This window comes from Sander lucioperca, chromosome 6 (assembly GCF_008315115.2).
Source record: "Sander lucioperca isolate FBNREF2018 chromosome 6, SLUC_FBN_1.2, whole genome shotgun sequence".
Taxonomy (NCBI): domain Eukaryota; kingdom Metazoa; phylum Chordata; class Actinopteri; order Perciformes; family Percidae; genus Sander; species Sander lucioperca.
In genome coordinates, this window is record NC_050178.1 from 30189613 (window position 1) to 30210237 (window position 20625).

The following is a 20625-nucleotide window of genomic DNA, read 5'->3' on the forward strand; positions in this document are numbered from 1 at the left end:
CTAATCAATTATCTTTTGACTGCAACAGTGAAATAAAGGAGACAGCTAGGGAAGCTTTAACTTAAAACCAGAGATTATTTCTAAAATGCTAAAATGTGAAATTATCACATCATCATCATCACGAAGCAGGCAATTAGTGTGTATGGAGTCAAAGTAAACCATTGGCTACACTGTTGCATGTAGTTCAAAGTCAAGATAATGTTTATTTACCATTTATTTAACAAATGGGCTTACAACTGGCCTCTACCTCCCTGTCATCTTCATCCTCCTGACCTGATCACTCCCTGCCTCTGTCCCTCTCTCTTAATCTGCAGCCTCCTCTTCATCCCTCACAGTCAATTCTTCCTTTCCCTCTTCTCTTTCACTTATTTCTACATCTCCTTTTGTGGTCTTCTCCTGCTCTGACCCACCTGGTCTCTCCAGTTTACTGCCTTCTCCTTCATTTCCCTCCTTCTCTTCCTCCTATGCACTACTCAGAATTTGAATACAAATGATCGGTCTCAGCAAGCACTGTGTAGTGTGTTGCAGCCATAAACCTTTAGACTACTGTGAGATTTGTTTTGCTTCAAAAATATATAAAAAAACAAACATTAAGTATCAAATATGAAACATAGCATCTTTAAAGTTATGCAAACCCATTGTGTCAATAGGTCTGAATTGTGTTAGTCAGAAATATCTTTAATAATTTCAGCGTGAATGGAAGTTTAATCATAACATTTAAAAAAAATATTTCACTGGAGTGCCTTTTTATCATTTAATGTCAATGAGGGTATACTAAAGTTAATAAAATATTAATTAAAAGTTAATTAATAACACATTATGATTAAACAGCACCCCCAAACTACAGTTTTCCAAAATGACCATAAAGAATCAACACCTCTCTGAAACAGTTTCTATAACAACCGATTATTATAACCTTCATAGGATTTATTCATACATTGAAATTAAGTGGATGTAGTTTGCACTGTGTTTTTTCATTGGGATGGATGAAGAAAACGTGACCAATGCACAATTAATCCTATTTTTAGCCACTGACTGAAAACATAAGTTGTTTTTAATAAACATGTAGGTAAATAATTAATATTTACACAAACGTGAAATATGTTGGCGTATAAATGTCACAGTATGGTCCACAGATTTAACGTTTTTTGAATCATATCATATCTTCTCCCATGTGAGAAGTAGAGAGTAACGTTATTAAAATCAGGACTCACCTGGGATATTTTCATCTCTTCTGTCTTTTAAGATAGGATCTAAAAGGTAAAACAAAAACATTAGTTAGTGCTTGTGAAATATAAGCCCTTTTACAGACGTTTAAAAATAAATTGTATTATCTTGCAGACAAAAAAAAAAATGAGCAGACACAATGAAAGTACTCACCAACAACAAAGTTAATCTTGAATATTTGAGGTGGCTGAAGACGAGGAAAATCACAGGTGTAGTCTCCACTGTCAGATATCTTTGTATTTCTGATGATTATGGAGGCGTTGCCGTGTTTCAGTTCATCTTGAAAATGAGAGACTCGACCTTTGAACTCTTCACTCTGACCATCTAGACTGTTGTTGTAATGACTGCCTCCATCATACAGGAACACCTCCTTCAGACCATCATCTTTCTGAAGAACTTTCCTCCAGTCAAAGAGTTTAAACTCAATGTTCTCCTTGGTGCTGAGAGAACAGGGTAACACAACATCAGCCTCTTCTTCCACTGTGATGTTTTCTGGTCCTGAAAGATAAAATCATGTATTTATCAATATGTTTACATGCAGAGTAATTAAGTTAAGACAAACATATGGAAGTTTTTTGTGATATCAACATACAAACTGCGGTAGTTCTGGGGGGCGAAAATGCCTTGTTGATGCTAGAGATTATTAAATAAAAACTAAGGAGCATCAGATTAAGCTATATATTCACTGCACAGTTTCAACTTTACAAATCATGTCTACATCTCCTGACCACTTTATCAGCAGAAGTAAAACCTTTTCCGGTGCAATTTCTTCAGAATAAAAGTTAATTTACTAAATGTTGCACAGAAAAGAAGTTACTATGAATAAAATGCAGCCATACTGGATCAACAACCAGGTAAAGTGTGATCAATACTTTCTGATAATTTAACTGTGGAGTCAAGTCTGGCTACACCACAGATGCATTATGGTATAGGAGGAAAAAAACGCTCTGGGTTGTTTACCTTTCTTTAAACCAATCACAATCGTCCTGGGCGGCGCTAAGCTCTGGATGCAGTGACGGTGGCTCTGCTAAATACCTTATTGGTCCGAATATAAGACAGTTTTTTTTCCTTGAAAAAAGGCTGAAAAAGTGGGGTCGTCTTATAATCGGGGTCTAGACTTTCAGCTGTTCAAGTCGCAGAACATACTGGACGTCACCTGTTTTAACAGCCAATAGAAAAGTCAGCTATAAACCATAGAAATAAAATGATCCATAATCCATTTTATTTTAAATGGTCGAAAGCTGGTCGAAAAAGCAGAGTTTGAGACGGAGCCTCAACGATCGCCCGAAAGCACGGTTTTGGAGAGAGATAGAGAGAGACTGAAGAGAGAGAGAGAGAGAGAGAGAGAGAGAGAGAGAGAGAGCGCCCAGCAGCATTAGAACAAAGCCTTGTCTCAGAGAAATAAAACGTGTTTTCACCGATTCATCACTAGAAATGCAACTGTAGCAAGCATCTCACTATCACTCTCGCTATCCACATTCATATTTAGATGAAACAAATGATATATCCAGCTACAAAAAACCTAATAGCGGTCCTCAAAAGCGGCCAGCTGAGTGTGTGATTACGTGACAGAAAAACTTAATGATGGGATGCCCATTACCAGAGCAGTCATTCATCTGAAGGCCTTGGAAATATTTAGCCTGGCTCCGCCCTCCTATGTACTTCCGCTCAATTTCCATTTCACTTCAGTACTCCGTCTGGGTTTGTGGTATATTCTTGGGTTTTTTCGACCACAAGTTTTTGGCGTTCCAATCAGCAAACAGAGGGAGTGGCTGAGAACGATGACGTTGAGGATGTGCGCTAGAAAGATGTGAGCGAAGCCCTTCGGTCCGTTGTGGCAACGCCACTGAATATCCAGAAGTTAAAGCCCGAGCAAGAACAATCTTTGCTGAGTTTTGTTGGTGGCCATGATGTTGTGGCCCTCCTCCCCACGGGGTTTGGGAAAAGTTTGATTTTCCAGCTCGCTCTGTTAGTGGTGAAGGAGTTGGCTAAGGCTATCGCTAGCGGTGCTAATGCTAATAGCCTTGATGTCTCCCCTCTTGTTGCACATGTGCATGACATACGTCACGACTAAACGTTAGCGATTGGTTATGGCAGATCCAGAGTGGAACTTGTTTTGGTGGAACATTTGCACCCCGCAAAAGAAAACCGCCACATACAATATTAAATGAAGTTAACTGTTGACACAATACAGTAACGTGAGCTATTTAAATTAGCTGATACATGGTTAAACCTCATTAGCTCTTACCAGTGTCATTCCTGCAAACTGTACCGTTACACCCATTTTTTGTAATCCTAAGAGTATTATGTGTACTTCTACCATGAGATCTTCTCAGGTAGAAGTATTTGTATTGATGACAAACACCTGCAGCTGAATCTGACATAAGACAGTTATTGCTTTTAAAACTCCATTGTGTAATGTTTTGAGTTGATTCTTACCAAAAAAACCTTTGTTCTTTCACAAATATGTGCTCATTCATGTGTAATTACTTCCACCAACTAATCAAAGTATTCTCGTAAGCTTAGAATCTGCCATTCAGAATCATTCAGAATACCTAGGAGCGAGTCGCTCCTAGGTATTCTGCCATGTTGTGCCTCCATCTTTAAAATACATTAGCCAAAGAGGGACATACCTCCGCGTTTCGCGCTTTTACACTCAGTGGCACCGTGACAAATGCCAGGGGGAGATTACTTTTGACTGCCGGCAGATTTGAAAGCCTGTTGAAGATGGAGGATCACCCTGTTACTTTACTAACATTAGCTTGCATTCGTTTGGGAACCTGATAGCTGATGTTAGCAATGAAATGGTACCAAAATAACGAAAACGTAAAACTATTATTACACTGGAAGGAACACTCACGGACGAAGTTGTACTTCTTGGAATAATACGGCCACCGTAGGAGTTAAAACGCGATCGGAATGGGAGGGGCTAGAAAGTAATATTCAGTTGGTTGACATATACAATTTCACTGCTAGATGGGAGAAATTCTTACACAATGTAGCTTTAAAGAATCATTAGCGTATAGTTAGACTTAAAGGATGTGTAAATACCACAAGTGAACGTTGGGTATACACATAATGACGATAAGTTGACGGAAAAGCTTCATCTGAAAGTGTTACAGTCCATCTGTAGTATTAAGTCATGTTCTTCCACAGATTCTCCCAGATTCACGTTAACTTCCAGCTGCTTGAGTAAATATATATTTAGATTTATATAGATGGAGTGATTGAGAGTTTCCCAAAAGTCATTCTAGTTATCAGAATGAAACTATTATGACGATCAATGAGGAGGATTAATCAAAAAACTGAAAATTGTTGAGCAGCCAGGATACATGTTGTAGTATTAAAAGTATGTTTGTAGTTTGTTTCTTTTATCAAAGTTTGAACACAGAAACATCCACAACAGTCACAACATACAGTTTGACATCTCATCTTTTATTTAGATCGAAATGATGAAGCACTGCCTGAAATTACATGATACCCAGCGAGTGCATCAGATTAAACATACTGTACATGCACAATTCTGATATTACAGCCAACAACAGTCTATAGTTCAACCTGACACTCTTGACTTAGTGCCTTAAAGGGGTGATAGAATGATTATATAGGGTATTTCACACTGTTCCTTAAGGTCTCCTAATAGAGTATGTAACATTGGTTGGGCTGAAAATGGCCCGTTGCTATTCTTTGGGTCCTAATGCATCCCTGTGTTTTGGCCCTATTTGGAACAAGAGCTTTTCTTCCAAATATGGTATGCTCATGAATATTTAGATGAGCTGCGCGCTGATTGGTTGAGCGAACCACATACACATACAGTGGAGACGAGACAGCAGGTCTCATATTTCTGCAATGTTATACATTGTTCATCTGCTATTTCATTACTAAATTCACTTCTGAGAGTTTTTTATGCGAGAAATCAACTATGTGTTTGTCCGATTTCAATTTAATGCATTTTTGTGAATTTCAGAGGACTCGTTAGGAGGAGGCTAGCTAGCTCTCATTGATAGAGCTCCATCCAGCTCACTGCGGGCTCGATCAATGAGACTCGCGGACAAGAGGCGCTTATTTCCCCGATCGTTTGTTTACATAACTCAACATATATAACCATTATAAGATTAACTGGAACCTGTGGTAAGAGATTGCGGGCGTAACAAGCCCATGGAGCTCCATCAGGGCAGCGGTGTTTGGTAGTCCAGTAACCCAGAAACAGTGACTTTGCGCGGGTATGGAGCGCCGTGGGCTGCTAGCAGCAACCCAGGCAGCACCGGCTGCTGAACTCCAACACACAGTGTTGACAAAATTATTATTATTATCAATTTTCGTAAAACGTCACATATTTGACCTCTACATAGTTGATTTCCCGCATAAAAAAGTCTCAGAAGTGAATTTAGTGATGAAATAGCAGATGAACAATGTATACAATTTCTGAGATTTGCGCGACCTATTCAGAAGACTACCTGATCTCAGATCAGTGGTGTAGCCTATGTAAATGTTGGGCCGTGACAAAGCTAGAGACTAGAACCAAATAAGGAGGAGTTGAGGAGTTGACGTCAACTCGTGGTTAAATATATAATAAAAAGAAGCAGAATATACTTGTCCTAAATAATGTCAATGACACAAACATCTAAATAAAAAGAAGCACAACATGCTTGTCCTAAGTAATGTCAATTACACAAATATCAAAATAAAAAAATAAGTCACATTATATTTTACTTTGGCAACAAAACAATTCACATTTCTTTTACAGTGTGACAGCAGGCTTTGGTCTTAAAAGTCTAGTTTTCTAATGCCCATCACATCTAGCTCAGTTAGGACTTTTAACAACTACAAGCAGCAGGATAATATTAATAAAGCAGTTTATATGTCTTTCATCCATTCATACCCCGATGACAGTGAGCTACCATACAAGATGCTGTCTGACCATTGGGAGCAATTTGGGGTTCAGTGTCTTGCTCAAAGACACTTGATAAACCACTGACCACCGACCCTGCCAGCAGGTATATCAACATTTTCTTTTAAAGGAGACATATTATGCTCATTTTCAGGTTCATACTTCTAATTTCTATGAGAACGTTTACATGTTTTAATGTTCAAAAAACACAATTACTTACTTTACTATTTTCCTTTATGCTAATTTTGTCCAGTGGCCACTCGCAGTATTGCAACAAAAAAAATTTCCCCCAGTAGGCCACCATTGTAAAAGAGACGTCTGTAACTCTCCGAAACGATAGCTGCAGTGCGCGGGCCAGTAATCAATAACTTGTTTTCAGATCGAGGACGCCCACAAATAACTGGCTGGGTTGTTTTATTTCAGGTTTTGGGTTGGTCAGCCCTCCAGATACTCAAATGTTTGTGCACCATGACTGAAATGAAAATGAGAGTTTTTCATTATATGTCCCCTTTAAAATTAAAATTAACTGACAACGCTGGTGCAGATATGTTTCCTTTAGCTGAGGATCATAAACAAAATGTAGTAATTAAAAAAACAACACAGATTCTATATTGACTGACTTTATCTACATAATTACAGGAGAACACAAACAGTCCATTCTTCACCAGCTGCCTTTTGAATTTAAAGGAATATGCCACCGTTTGTTGAAATAGGGTTATTCACAGTCTCCTCTATATTTATTAGGGATGAGCGAGTACAGCATTATCTGTATCTGTATCTGTATCTGTTCTCGGAGTGGGCGGGATTTAACCCAGAAGTGGGTCGGTTTGTCTTGAAATGGGCGGGGCTTTAACCGGTATGTTATTTTAAGCATGCAATTGATATGGGTTGATCAGAAATTGTTATATTTATTGCTGATTAGAAAACTATTTACATGACAGCATCAGCATTGAGCTTCAGATCAATGGTTTTGATCACGATAACAAACAAACTATATACAGAACAAGAACAATGAATACAACACATGGGGTTGCAATTATGAAGTAAAATGTAATGAACAAGAGTTTTCATACTCAACATAACTTTCTTTTTTTAACTTTTAATTTTTTTATGATCAGTGTGATTTTTTTTTTTTTTGGTTCTTTTTTATTTTTTTTATTTCCACACCAGGTATGTGTGTGTGTGTGTGTGTGTGTGTGTGTGTGTGAGTGAGTAAGAGAGAGACAGAGAGAGAGAGAAAGAGAGAGAGAGGGGGGCGGGGGGGACTGTGTTCTACGGATCAAATAGTCCGACGCTGTTTTTCAGATCTGTTTAGAGCCAGCTGACGGTTTAAAAAAGAAAAAAAATCTCCGACAGGCAGAGACGCAACGCGAGTCGCATTCTACCAAGCACCACATCTGAACAAACCCCACATTTACCAGAACTCTACTGGTTAATAACTAAGTACTACAAACCGAAGTAAAAAACAAACCTGAAGCTGAAGAAACCCTAACGTTAACGGAAAAGACCCGCGAACCTGAGTGACTGAGGGAGAGACAGAGAGAGAGAGAGCTGTTCTGTGTGAGTGAGCAGAGCGGGACACACACAGCAACACAATAAATCTGTATGTGTGTAGGGGAGGGGCGCTGTGACAACTAGCCTATCACAGAACGCAGACACAGTCAGCTACCCAATGAAGATTTTTATTCAATCCGAGCACAGATATTGACTCGTATTACTCGTATAATACTCGTACTCGGCAAAAGTGCTTTATCCGTACCGGATACTCGTTTCAGCCGAGTATCCGGCTCAACTCTAATATTTATATACTGTAGGTGGGCAAACGCATTTTTATCTCAGTGCATGCATTGTCTTAGTCTGGCAGCGTCACCACTAGTTAGCTTAGCGTAGTGAATGGAATCCTGTGTTGCCGGTTAGCATGTCGTGAGTAAAAGTGAGCCAACAACAACAAAAACAAAACCTAATTACTTCTTGTGGCCTGCGTATTTATGAGTACAAATATTAACTGTTAATATAAAAATTGATATTCACGCTGGTATGTTGATGGAAGTTGGGGGGTTTCAGGTGCTGCGTGATATCTTTGCGCCTGAGTAGCAGTGCTTTCACTGTAGCCTACTTCCACCCAATATAGTCCCAAATCAATATCTGCCTAGGAAATCGTCTAGTCTTAATCTGTATTGCTATTTGTACTCTTTGTGAATACGCAGGCCACAAGAAGTAATTAGATTTTGTTTTTGTTGTTGTTGGCTCACTTTTACTCACGACATGCTAACCGGCAACATAGGATTCCATTCAATACGCTAATCTAAGCTAGCGGCGGCGCTGCCGGACTAAGACAATGCATGCACTGAGACAAAAATGCGTTTGCCCACCTATATAAATATAGAGGAGATGGTGAATAACCCTATTTCAACAAAGTGGCGTATTCCTTTAAAGCAACACTAGAGAACTTTTCCCGCTTCGGTCCCCCTACAGGTTGGAAGTGGAATTGTGCGTTACATTACATTGAAGCGGGAAAAGTTCTCTAGTGTTGCTTTAAGATGTGGTAATAATGTTTTGGTCACTTCATGGTCAAACTACAAGTTACTTTACTAACATTTGAGTCACTTCTGCAGGTGTGGTGGTTTTCTTGGTTTGCCAGTTCAGTCTTACTTATTCAAACCTCCTGCTTTGCTATCGGGATGATTCGCCCTACTACGAGTTTGTTTACCATCGAAATTACTTCGAAGCTGTTATATTAAGGTACAAATCTTGCATAGTGTGCCTTTAAGAAAAGCCAAGGTTCTATAGACTAAGCATACTGGGGGGGGGTTTGAAAAAAATATGTGCATTTTAAAACATTTGGAGAGCAAAAATTGCATAACAATAACTTTAAAACCATGTCAGTGGGCAGGAGCATAATTGATCTGTCATACAATAATACATGAAAATCAGTTTAAATGTCGCAATTATTTAGTAAAGTGGAAGGGATTATACATGTTGCATCATCAGGCCTCTCGGGTCATCAGGCATGTATTCTAGCTGTTCCCAGAATAAGAAAACAAACTCAAAACTTTAATATTCTCTCAAGCTTTTGGTTAATTACAGTGTGTGTGTGTGTGTGTGTGTGTGTGTGTGTGTGTGTGTGTGTGTGTGTGTGTGTGTGCGTGCGTGCGTGTGTGTGTTAAGAGTTAAGAAGTAAATCCAACTGACTTGATCCTACTCTGGTGTAAATACCAACACAATGATTAATTGCTGAAGATAAAAGCAACTGCAAAGACTCTAAACATGAGATTCATATAAATAATCTGTTGTTTTGTCTGCTCATCATGAATATGTTGATACAAAACATTATTTACACGTACCTCTTCTACACATGTATAAAATCACACATATAATAACAATAACACCAAAAGAAACACCACCAATAACTACATAAACAATCCATCCAGTGAAGAACCCTGAAACAGAAGACAAAATTTAACGTTACACTCAGAATGTAACTGCATATCATATAGTATCACAGTCTACACAAAGAGAACAACTGCAGGTTTGAATGATCCTAAAATCTAAAACTCTTTACAGATAAAAACAGACAGTGAGAGATAATAATGTAGTCGTGTGATGGAGGATGTGGGGACAGAGAGTCAGGTTCAGTTATTTCTTTTCATCTGGTCTTCCTCTGTGTTGTTACCAGTGGGTAAAAGGAATGCCAGGCAGCTGACTTTTTGTTGGTAATAATAATCACACTGTTCACACAAAGTTTTTTTATAAAAAAAACAGATCATATACAGCAGATTGAACATCTCAGTCTACACAAAGAGAACAACTGAAGGAGCATTCTCCTGAAACCTGAAATCTAAAACTCTTTGCAGATAAAACCAGCCGTAGGATGAATGTCACCAGGAACAGAGATGTTAGCTCTGATCTTCTGGACAGTTTCCTCCTGCTCGGATACACAGCTGAGAGTTGGTTCTGGTTTTAGTCTCAGTAGTGAAGAAGAGGAGGAGGAGGAGGGTGATGTTTATATCTGATGTCAGTGAAATGTGTTCTCTAAACCCTGAGCTGAGGCTCACAGGTACAAGTCAATGATTGACTCTGAGTTAACTCTTGTTTTTATGACAGTTGTTGTTACAGCTGATTAGCTTTATTAAAAGAAAATATGACCCATCCAGCTAAACACACAGCTTAGCTAAGCTATTTATGTATAAATGAATGTTTCATTAGTAAAAATACATTTTGGAGGTAAATAACTTGAGTATTTGCATTATACTTGTACCTAACTACATTTCAGAGTATTATTTTTACTGCACTACATTTATCAGACAGATTTAATAATTAGTTACTTTGATCTTACATACAAAACATATGATCATCTTAACATATAATACTTTTGTTCTTTTCTCCTTTAAGTACATTTTACTGATACTTCTATACTTTTACTGAAGTAGTAATTTTGAATGCAGGACTTTTACTTGGTGGTTTTGATACTTTCACTCAAATAAAAAATCAGAGTACTTCTTTCAGCTCTGACTACAGCTCAGTAACATCAGGATTAAAATCATTATGGTTGGTCTGAAGTTCCACACTAACATGTGTAGGCTAAAACAGTATGGGAGATGTTTTAGTATGTCCGACATCTTGATGATCTGAGTATGAAACCAATAGTACGTGAATTGCATACTATTTCGGTGAAATATTAGAGTATGATGCAAACACTGGACACTACGCCTGCATAAGTATCCCACAATGCAATGCGGTAGTAACGGCAACATTCCCAGACAAACTGACAGAAACCAATCAATAATGCTCTAAATTACATTTCTACATATAAATGACTGCTGGTCTAGTTATTTACCCTTTTTCAGTTATTTAAGCATTATCTGGTGATGCCGCTAGAGCGGAGGTCGGCATGGGTTACCATGGTTACGACGTTGAAAAAACACTCACTGAAAATTACACAACTTGAACGATAGTTTAGATGTTGAGTCTGTGGTGCAGAATGTGTGATTTCAGACGTAAGCTGAGTGTTTGTTGGTGGGGGGGTCAGCTCTGCAGTTATTGGGGCTCAATGGGAACAGAGAGATACAGTTTGGATTTATGCAGCAGGAGTCTCTGGAAGCTCCAACTCTTGAAGCTAAATATATGTTTAACTCATTTATAAAAAGCTTTAAAGAATATATAGAGGTTCATATTTAATAACACTCATATTGAGATACAGTTTCAGGTCTCAACACAACACAAGTATCTCTTTATAGAGAATTAAACAACAAAATAATCTATATTTTGTTTTTGGAAAATGTTTAAGCATAATTCTATTGTGAGACAATAGACATGGTCATGATTTATTTATTTGAATTCATCCTTCAGCATAAAATCCTTTTGGAAGATCTCTTCAGCCTTCGCTGGTTCAATCAGAATGACTACAACTATAAAATGATATAAAACTACAAGTTGAATATTACTGAGCCACATAAGATACTTTTTTCTCAAATCCTTTTCACTGACGTGTTTGTATGTATTGTTTCATACCTTATGTTTTATTTAAGGTGATTTATTAACTACATATTTTAAATAATATTTTAAGATCATTTTGTAGCAGACACATTATATTATTATTTTATAATTATTATAACCCAATATGAGTGTTTACTGTGCTGAGAGAAGAGTGAGTTATTTGTTGTTACATTGTTTTCTGGAGAAGAATGTAAAGTAGATCCTGTTTAACACTCAGTACTTCTGCTGTCATACATACTTCGTCCTGTAATACATTTAATACAAACCACAAGACATGTTAGTGAATGAGAGTGGTGAACATTAGTGAACTCCTGGTTTCAGACTCAGACAGAAGAGGATGATTCCTGACCAGAGTTAGAAACCAGAATGAGGAAAGTTTAATTGTTGTTTTCATCTTCATTTTCACTTTGAGTCTAAAACCTAATGCTGTGTTTTCAGTTAGTTCTTCTTTTAATGAACCAACACTCTGCTGCAGTGAATGAAGTGTAAAGAACATGTTTGTCATCTGGGACCCTCACTGCAGAGCAACGAGTCCTGATAACAAGTTTACTTTGTCCAGGAAAAACTTTATTTACCTCCATGGTATCAAATTATTTTTCTAGGAACCATCACTGTATATATTTAAAGTTGAGGTATGGTTCCAGTTTTTAGTTTTTCAGTTTCTAGTTAAGAAATAAAATAATAAAATCATTGATAACTAAAATTATACCTACATCTTTAAGTGTCATTCGGCTGAAATACTGCAGTTTGCAACAACAATTAATAAATCACTCTTATTAATCTATCTGATTACAGGTCGTACAGATTTCAGAGCCTCAGTATATTTTGGTAGAAAAACTGTTACATTAATGTGTTATACTAATAATTTTTCACTTGTGGAACAGAAATGTCTCTGATTCGTGGGTTTCTGTAAATTATAGAGTGTGGTCTAGATCTACTCTATCTGTAAAGTGTCCTGAGATAACTCCTGTTACGATTTGACAATATTAATAAATGTGAATTTAATTGTGTAAATGTGAATGTGTATCACATATCTAGTGTATACAAATAGTTAAATGTAGTCACAAAAATGAATGATGAACATGCTCCTAAAAAGGTGAATTCAGAATGAACACAAAGTAAAAAAAAATTTCTCTAATCTGTGAATTTGACAGTTTTTTGCAGTTTGTGTTTCAGCACACACAACTGATGTATCAACCATGCATTAGTAATAGCTGGAGTGTGTGTGTGTGTGTGTGTGTGTGTGTGTCAGTTTCAATCATCAAACGTGAGTGCAGTTTTTTTCTGTTATTTATTCTCTCCTCTTATTCTTTCTCTTTTCTCTGGTAATTACTGAACCAGCGCCACCATGTATAGAATTTATTTTTTTTATTTTTTATTTTTTTTTAATATATAAGCAGATGTGTTTTCATCTAAGTCTGAACTGATTTGAGTAAAGACACCTTAATATTTGTGTGTGTGAAGTTCACACACATACACACACACACACACACACACACACACACACACACACACACACACATTTTTGAAATTATTCACAGATAAAGTCAGAATGAGGAAGAATCTCACCAATGAAAGGCACAAAGGTCACAGCAGAAATGGTATGGTTGAATGCCTCCTGTGTTGCTACACAGCGATAGTGGTCGGTCTTGGTCACGGTAGTGTTGAGAGTGATGTAGAAATGGTCTTTTATTTTTTCGACCTGGGGCTTCTCAGCAGGAAGTTTGTTTCCATCACTGTCCTGCCACTCTACTTCAGGTTCTGGATTGCCATAAACTTTACACTGCAGCAGCGCCTGATCCTCTGTTTGCTCAAGTGTTACCACGGATGGTTCATGAGCCGTACCTGTGAAAACAGTATAAAAGCTGACTATAGAGGACAATCAAAGCATTAAAACATTCATATTGGGATGTTTTCATCTATTTTCTTGACTATGGGAATTACAGTGTGAGAGAAAAAACAAGGAACAAGGAGAAACAAAAGCACTACAAGCAAACAGACAAACAAGTCTTCCTGGATGAGTGAAATTTCATTGGGATTGACGAAAATTGACCAATGCACAATAAACACAAGTTTTAGTCACTGCCATTATACAAACTGTAAAAAGGAAGATTTTTTTTAAAATTTTTTTGAATTATTAACATTTACACAAACTTAAAACTGACGTTGGCGTATAAATGTCTCCACTTTTAAGTGATGTATTCATAATCATACCTCCAGCTATTTATTCTGTTTATATTATGTTTATAACTATTAGCATGTATTGTAGTTATAATGTAGCCTAGGTACAGAATATTTGCTTTCTTATAATTCCCGAAACTGAACTCTGTGCCCTAGTAACGTTACCTGTAAGGTCTGTGCAATACATTTGAACCTAATCTAATGTTTAACGTTAGTTCAACCAAGTGAGGACGTTTTGAATCATCAGGCCTGTGGAACCAAACAGCTACCACAGATAACGTTATTTCAATCAGGAGAGACTTCGTTTGCAGATATGCAAAAATATTTATTGTACAACTGCATGATAAAATGTACAAAGTCTTTTGGAGATTAGACTCCATTGAATAATAATATTTTTAAAGGGGTAGAGAACAGGAACATAACCCCCCAATGGAGTCTAAACACTGGTGGCGGCGGAGAAGGAGACCGGAGACCAGACCGAAGAGGAAACGGAGCGGTCAGCCGGGAGAAACATGATGACCGGAGGCGGCAGGGGAGGTGGAGGGTTGAAGGGCTGAAACGATTCCTCGAATAACTCGAATAATTCAATTACAAAAAATCCTCGAAGCAAAATTCTTTGCCTCGAAGCTTCGTTAAATCAATGTAATTAAGGTTGTACGGTTCACTGTGTTTCCACACGGAGGATTATTACTAGCGCACAACAGGTTGACGCTTCTGTGGACACAAGACTGACGGCCCAGATTACAAATGAAGGAAGACGAAAATAGCGAGGGTCTAAGAGAAGAGACAGGCGAGAGAAAACGACAGAAAGTTTGGGATCATTTTAAGCTGCTACATCATCTCTGTAGAAAACATTCAGTGTACTCATCCATTCCATGGAGCGAACCCGACACAAGGTAGCTAACTAACGTCTGCTGCTCTCGTCCACCGCGCTGTTTTACACAACTAGCCTACAGCATGCTACTCTGCAAATAGCCATGTTTTACCAACAAGCTAAAACGAAAGCTGTCGGTTTGTAGTCTGACTGTTTATTAGTTTGCTACTAATCTTTGGAAACTTAGCTGCTGCCGGAGACTCCTCCCCCCAGCATGGCCACTTAATATGCACGTGAATGACGTCATCATGCCGGTGATGTCTGCATTCTTTATTCTTTCTCCTCACTGTGTATTAGCCTTCTTAAAATGTGTCCCCCAGAACAGTGTAGTTGAATAGCCCTGCTGTAAGCTTTGTACCATCACATTTTCCCTCTGGTTAGTGAACAGCTCTTTTGCATATCCAGTGCAAAGAGCCAGAGGGAAGAAGGGGAAGGGGGTGAAAAATATTAACATTTGAGCCACCAAAAATGTACTTTTTTTTTAAGGGTTTAATAAATATTTACTATAGCTGTTTACTAAGTATTTCTTATCCGATTACTCGATTAATCGATGGAATAATCGGTAGAATACTCGATTACTAAAATAATCGATAGCTGCAGCCCTAGACAGCTGACAGCACAGGGAGAACAGATTTGAAGCAGAGTTGTAATGCTGTGAATGGCCCTTGAATTTCGTGGCCAAGTCTGATTGGTTTAACTGAAAGTATCGCTTCTAAACAGCTGATTTGATTTAAGAAGGGTTAATGACATCTTCCTGAAAGAATTTACGCTGAGCTTCATTAAAATCAGGACTCACCTTGGATATTTTCCCCTGATCTGTCTTTTAATGTTATAAACCTTAGATAAGAAAGATTAAATAAATATAAACATATTTTCATGTTGACGTCATTGTGGAAGTCAATACAGACATATTATACCTCGTTTGAAACCTTAACTGTTTTTTCAACGAATTGTAGAATCTAATCTTAAGGTTAACGACATCACAACAGTAGCGTCTTACTTTACGGCAGCAAACAGTTAGCAACTTACCTGCTCTCCTGTTTAGCCGCAGTTAAAATGTATTTAATGGTCGAAAAACAGATATGTATAAACAAATAGGGGCTTATTTAAATAACAAAAGTCCACTGATTAAATTTACCTGGTTTCAGTTCAAGCGGAATTAAAAATAACCTGAAAAAACTTGATTATATTCCTTGTTTAGCTTTTAAAAATAACGTATTTTAAGTCAATTTAAAGTATTGACAAAACCTCTGACCAATGATGTTCAGTATCTCTGAAATCAGGAAACGCCGCGAAACAAAATAAACTAATCCACATCTTTCTACAAACTAAAGTGCTTTTTATAGTCAGATTTAACAATTTAACAAATGTTTTCAGAGTCAAAGAGAGATGTTTTAACATAATTTGGTAACTTTTAATAAAGTTTTAGAGAGCTCTAGAGTCCTCTGCTGGGACTTCCAATATAGTTGATGTTCAATAATGTTGAACATCAACTCGGTATAGGCCTTTCTCTCTCTCTGCAGACTTTCAATAATGTGAGTTGAGCTAGAAATGTTACAGATGTGCTTTTCTCTTCTAGTAAGATTCCTACCATGACTTTCACTTCCTGGACAGAAACTAAGAACATTATTATTTTTATAAGGTGACACTATGTCAATGTTGTCTTCTGCCCCTGAATGGTCAGACAAAGAAACAGATCTAGTAAACATCCTATGAACCCGTTGGCATTACAGCTCTTATTATTGACCACATACTGTCTCCTCATCAGATACAGCAAGAGAGAGAGAGAGAGAGAGAGAGAGGAAACAGAGGGGAGTAAAACATGTAACTTTCTCTGGTTGAAAAATTTAAATGTGGGGCTCTTAGCCTAATAAATACATTTTAAAATTCACACCACACCTCAAACCAGAAAGTGGAGAGCTGGCAGGAGGTATCATGGGGCGGGCACCCGTGTAGCTCAGTTGGTAGAGCGGGCGCCCATATATAGAGGTTTACTCTTCGACGCAGCGGTCCCGAGTTCGACTCTGACCTGCAGCCCTTTGCTGCATGTCATTACCCCCTCTCTCTCCCCTTTCATGTCTTCAGCTTTCATGTCAAAATAAAGGCCGAAAATGCCCCAAAAAACTAATCTTAAAAAAAAAAAAATGTGTTGTGGTTGTGAACATTTCTGTTTCTGTTTCCTGTATTTCCCTATGGATTGTTTGTGTTTCTGTACTGTGGGTTTTGTTTCCTGTGGATAGTGTATGTTTCTGGGAGGATTGTGTAGGTTCTGTTTCCTGTTTTATTTTGGTAGTCTGGTTTTCTGTCTTGTCTTGACTAGTTTTACTTCCTGTGTTTTCCTGCCTGTCTGATTGTTCTGCCCCGCCCTGATGTGTTTCACCTGTTGTATGACCTGTTCCTTGTTTGCTCATTACCTCTTGTATTTAGCCTCTGTGTGCTCTTTGTCTCGTGTCAGATCATTTTGCCTTGTCAGTTTGTTCCTGTCAGTGTGTTTCACTCAAGTGCCTGCATTTAGAATCTTCCCTGCGGTCTTTTGTTCCGGTGAGTTTCTCACTGTAAGTTTGTTCCAGTCTGTTTTTTTTAACACCCTGTTCCTTTTTTTCATTGTTTTGGACATTAGTTTTTTGCCTGCTCCCTTTGGACTCCCTGTGTTGTTTCTGCCTGCTCCATTTTTGGACCGCCTTTGGTTTGCTCCCTGTTTTTGTGTTTAATAAATCCTCGAGCTCATTACTCCTTCGCCTGCTCTCTGTGTTTGGGTCCTCAAATTCCCTGCCTCCTGACAGAATGATCTTACCAAAAAGTGGACCCAGCGGAGTCATTCGAGGACAAACTTTTTGATTTAACCTGCAGGCTTATTTGCACTGTGGGGAAATGGAGAACAGTTAAAAGTTGGGAGGCTAAGGAGGCAGTTCTCAGGTCTGCTCGCCGGGAAGTTTCCGCTCAACCCTGGCTCAGGAGCTCCCTGCCGGAGTGGAGTCAGGACTTCCTGGAGACTCCTAGAGGTGAGCCATCACCCCAACATGCTAGCAGGTCATCCTCTTTCAAGCCTGCTAGCAGTCAGCTACCCCTGCTGCCAATTGGCAGCCAGCCTACAACATGGTCAGTGAGTTTCCCAGGGCTATCCAGTGTCCCAGAGCTGTCCAGTTTCCCCGGGCTGTCCAGTGTCCCCGAGCTGACCAGTGTCCCCAGGCTGTCCAGGGTCCCCGAGCTTTCCAGGGTCCCCGAGCTTTCCAGGGTCCCCGAGCTGACCAGTGTACCCGAGCTGACCAGTGTTCCCGAAGTGGCCAGTGTTCCAGAGCTCTCCAGTGACCCAGCACTGTCCAGTGTCCCTGAGCTGACCAGTGTACCCGAGCTGACCTGTGTACCTGAGCCCCCAGAGTCCCGGCTGGCGTGCAGCCCCCCAGAGTCCCGGCCGACTAGCAGCCTCCCTGAGCCCAGGCCGACTAGTAGCCTCCCTGAGCCTCGGCTGGCGTCCAGCCTCCCTGAACCCTGGCTGGCGTCCAGCCACCCTGAACCGGCTATGACCGCTCTCCCAGAGTTTCTTCCCTTCCCCGGTGCCACAGAGACTTTGCCCTTCCCTGGCGCCACAGAGACTTTGCCCTTCCCCGGCGCCACAGAGACTTCGCACTTCCGCCTTGCCCCAGAAACTGCCCCAGTGACCTTGCTGATCCCCGGCGCCCCTGAGACTGCCTCAGGCCCTCCGGCGCATCAGAGACTTTGCCGGTAACTGGCTTCGCAGAGACTCCTGGGACCTGCTCGGCCTCGAGAGGGGCTCCGCCTTGGCTGACCTGCTCGGCCTCCAGAGGTGCTCCGCCGTCGCCGACCTTCTCGGCCACCTGAGAATCCTCTACGGCCTGTTCAGTCGCCAGAGGGGTTCCATCCTCGCTGCTGCCAGCAGCCCTGCTGGCCAAAGCAGTTCAGTTCCCGAAAAATAGACATTTTTTCGGGGTTTTGGGGTTGTGCCTTCCCTGGTCCCCCTCCGCCCTTCCTGGGTTGACTTTTCTTTGGTACTTGTTTTGGATGTCTGGAATCCGTCCCTTGAGGAGGGGGTACTGTTGTGGTTGTGTATATTTCTGTTTCTGTTTCCTGTATTTCCCTATGGATTGTTTGTGTTTCTGTACAGTGGGTTTTGTTTCCTGTGGATAGTGTATGTTTCTGGGATGATTGTGTAGGTTCTGTTTCCTGTTTTATTTTGGTAGTCTGGTTTTCTGTCTTGTCTTGTCTAGTTTTACTTCCTGTGTTTTCCCACCTGTCTGATTGTTCTTCCCCGCCCTGATGTGTTTCACCTGTTGTATCACCTGTTCCTTTTGTTCCTGTGAGTTTTTCGCTGTAAGTTTGTTCCAGTCTCTGTTTTTGTTTAACACCCTGTTCCTCGTGTTTTTTCATTGTTTTGGACATTAGTTTTTTGCCTGCTTCCTTTGGATTCCCCGTGTTGTTTCTGCCTGCTCCATTTTTGGATCGCTCCCTGTTTTTATGTTTAATAAATCCTCGAGCTCATTACTCCTTGCTCTCTGCGTTTGGGTCCTCAAATTCCCCGCCTCATGACAGATTGGGCAGTACCTCAATAAACACACAACTGTTTGGATTGTTTCTAATGTCTAGTACTTTCATTAATTTAACTTTTTAATACTTTAACTACATTTTCCACATGATAATTACAGACTTTTAAGTAACATTTCCAATGCAGTATATTTGTAACATAGTATTTTCACAGTGTTACATTAGTACTTATACTGAAGTAAATTATCTGAATACTTCTTCCATCACTGCATTAGAGAGAGCAAGTATGAACGGGGAATGTGCACGTTCACAAAGATAAAGATTAGAACAAATGTAAAACAAAGATGTATATAGGCAGGAGGAGTAAACACGTGGGATCTTTTAGATGTGTTACACGGTACAAAGATTAAAAAAAATGAAGATAATAGGATGCTAAACAAATACAAAAGTGAGGCATGAATGGTAATGTGTATATGAATGGGAATGTATTTTATTTTGTTTACTATTTTTATCTTCTGCACGTAATTATCTGTGTTAATATGTAATATGTTTATAAAATACAGAAATTATTAATAATAAACTTTATAAGATTGATAAGATCCTGAGGCACCTAAGAACAAAATAAGAATAAAATGTAAAAAGTGTAGGTGTAATAAGTCAATGCTATAACCTAAACGATCAGAATGGATTATTAACCTAGTTAAGATGACACTGTATGAACTAAGGTGACACTTTTATTTATGTTATGTATGTGATGTGTATGTATGTGATGGACATAAAGAAAACAAAAGACTATCTTTTCATATTGTAGTTTCTACTTCATCTTATCAATCAATGGAGACAACACTCACTCACGCACACACACACACACACACTCACACACACACACACACACACACACACACACACACCAGAAATGATGCCACATCTAAAGTTACTAAACTATCAATTTTTTTGATGTGACAGCAGCTGAGCAGCATGATTAAAATTCTGTTTCCAGATCTCTGCATGTTTATAGGTGCTTCAGACATTTAGATAAAATAAACAATAACATTTGCAAATACATAACTCAGTGTAATGATCAGTTTTCTTACTGTTTTGTCGAGCAGACGTGATTCCAGAGCGAGTCAGGAGGCAGAGACACAGAAAAGGAAGAAGCTCCATCGCTGTCGATGTCTCCTAAAGATCAAGCATCACAACGTCTCTTATAACAGAGGTGGAGCCACTCCTAACGGGCTGATTGGCTGATCCTTTTTTTTTTATTAAGCACATAAGTATACAGCCACAAGTGTATACAATATAAACAGGTCAAGTATGCCAGGGGAGATACAAAAAATTAAACAATAATAAAAAGAAAGAAAACTGTTGCGGTTATGGATATTTCTATTGTTGTTATGGATATTTCTGTTGGGGTTGTTTATATTTCTGTTCCCTGTTTTTGTATATTTCTGTATGT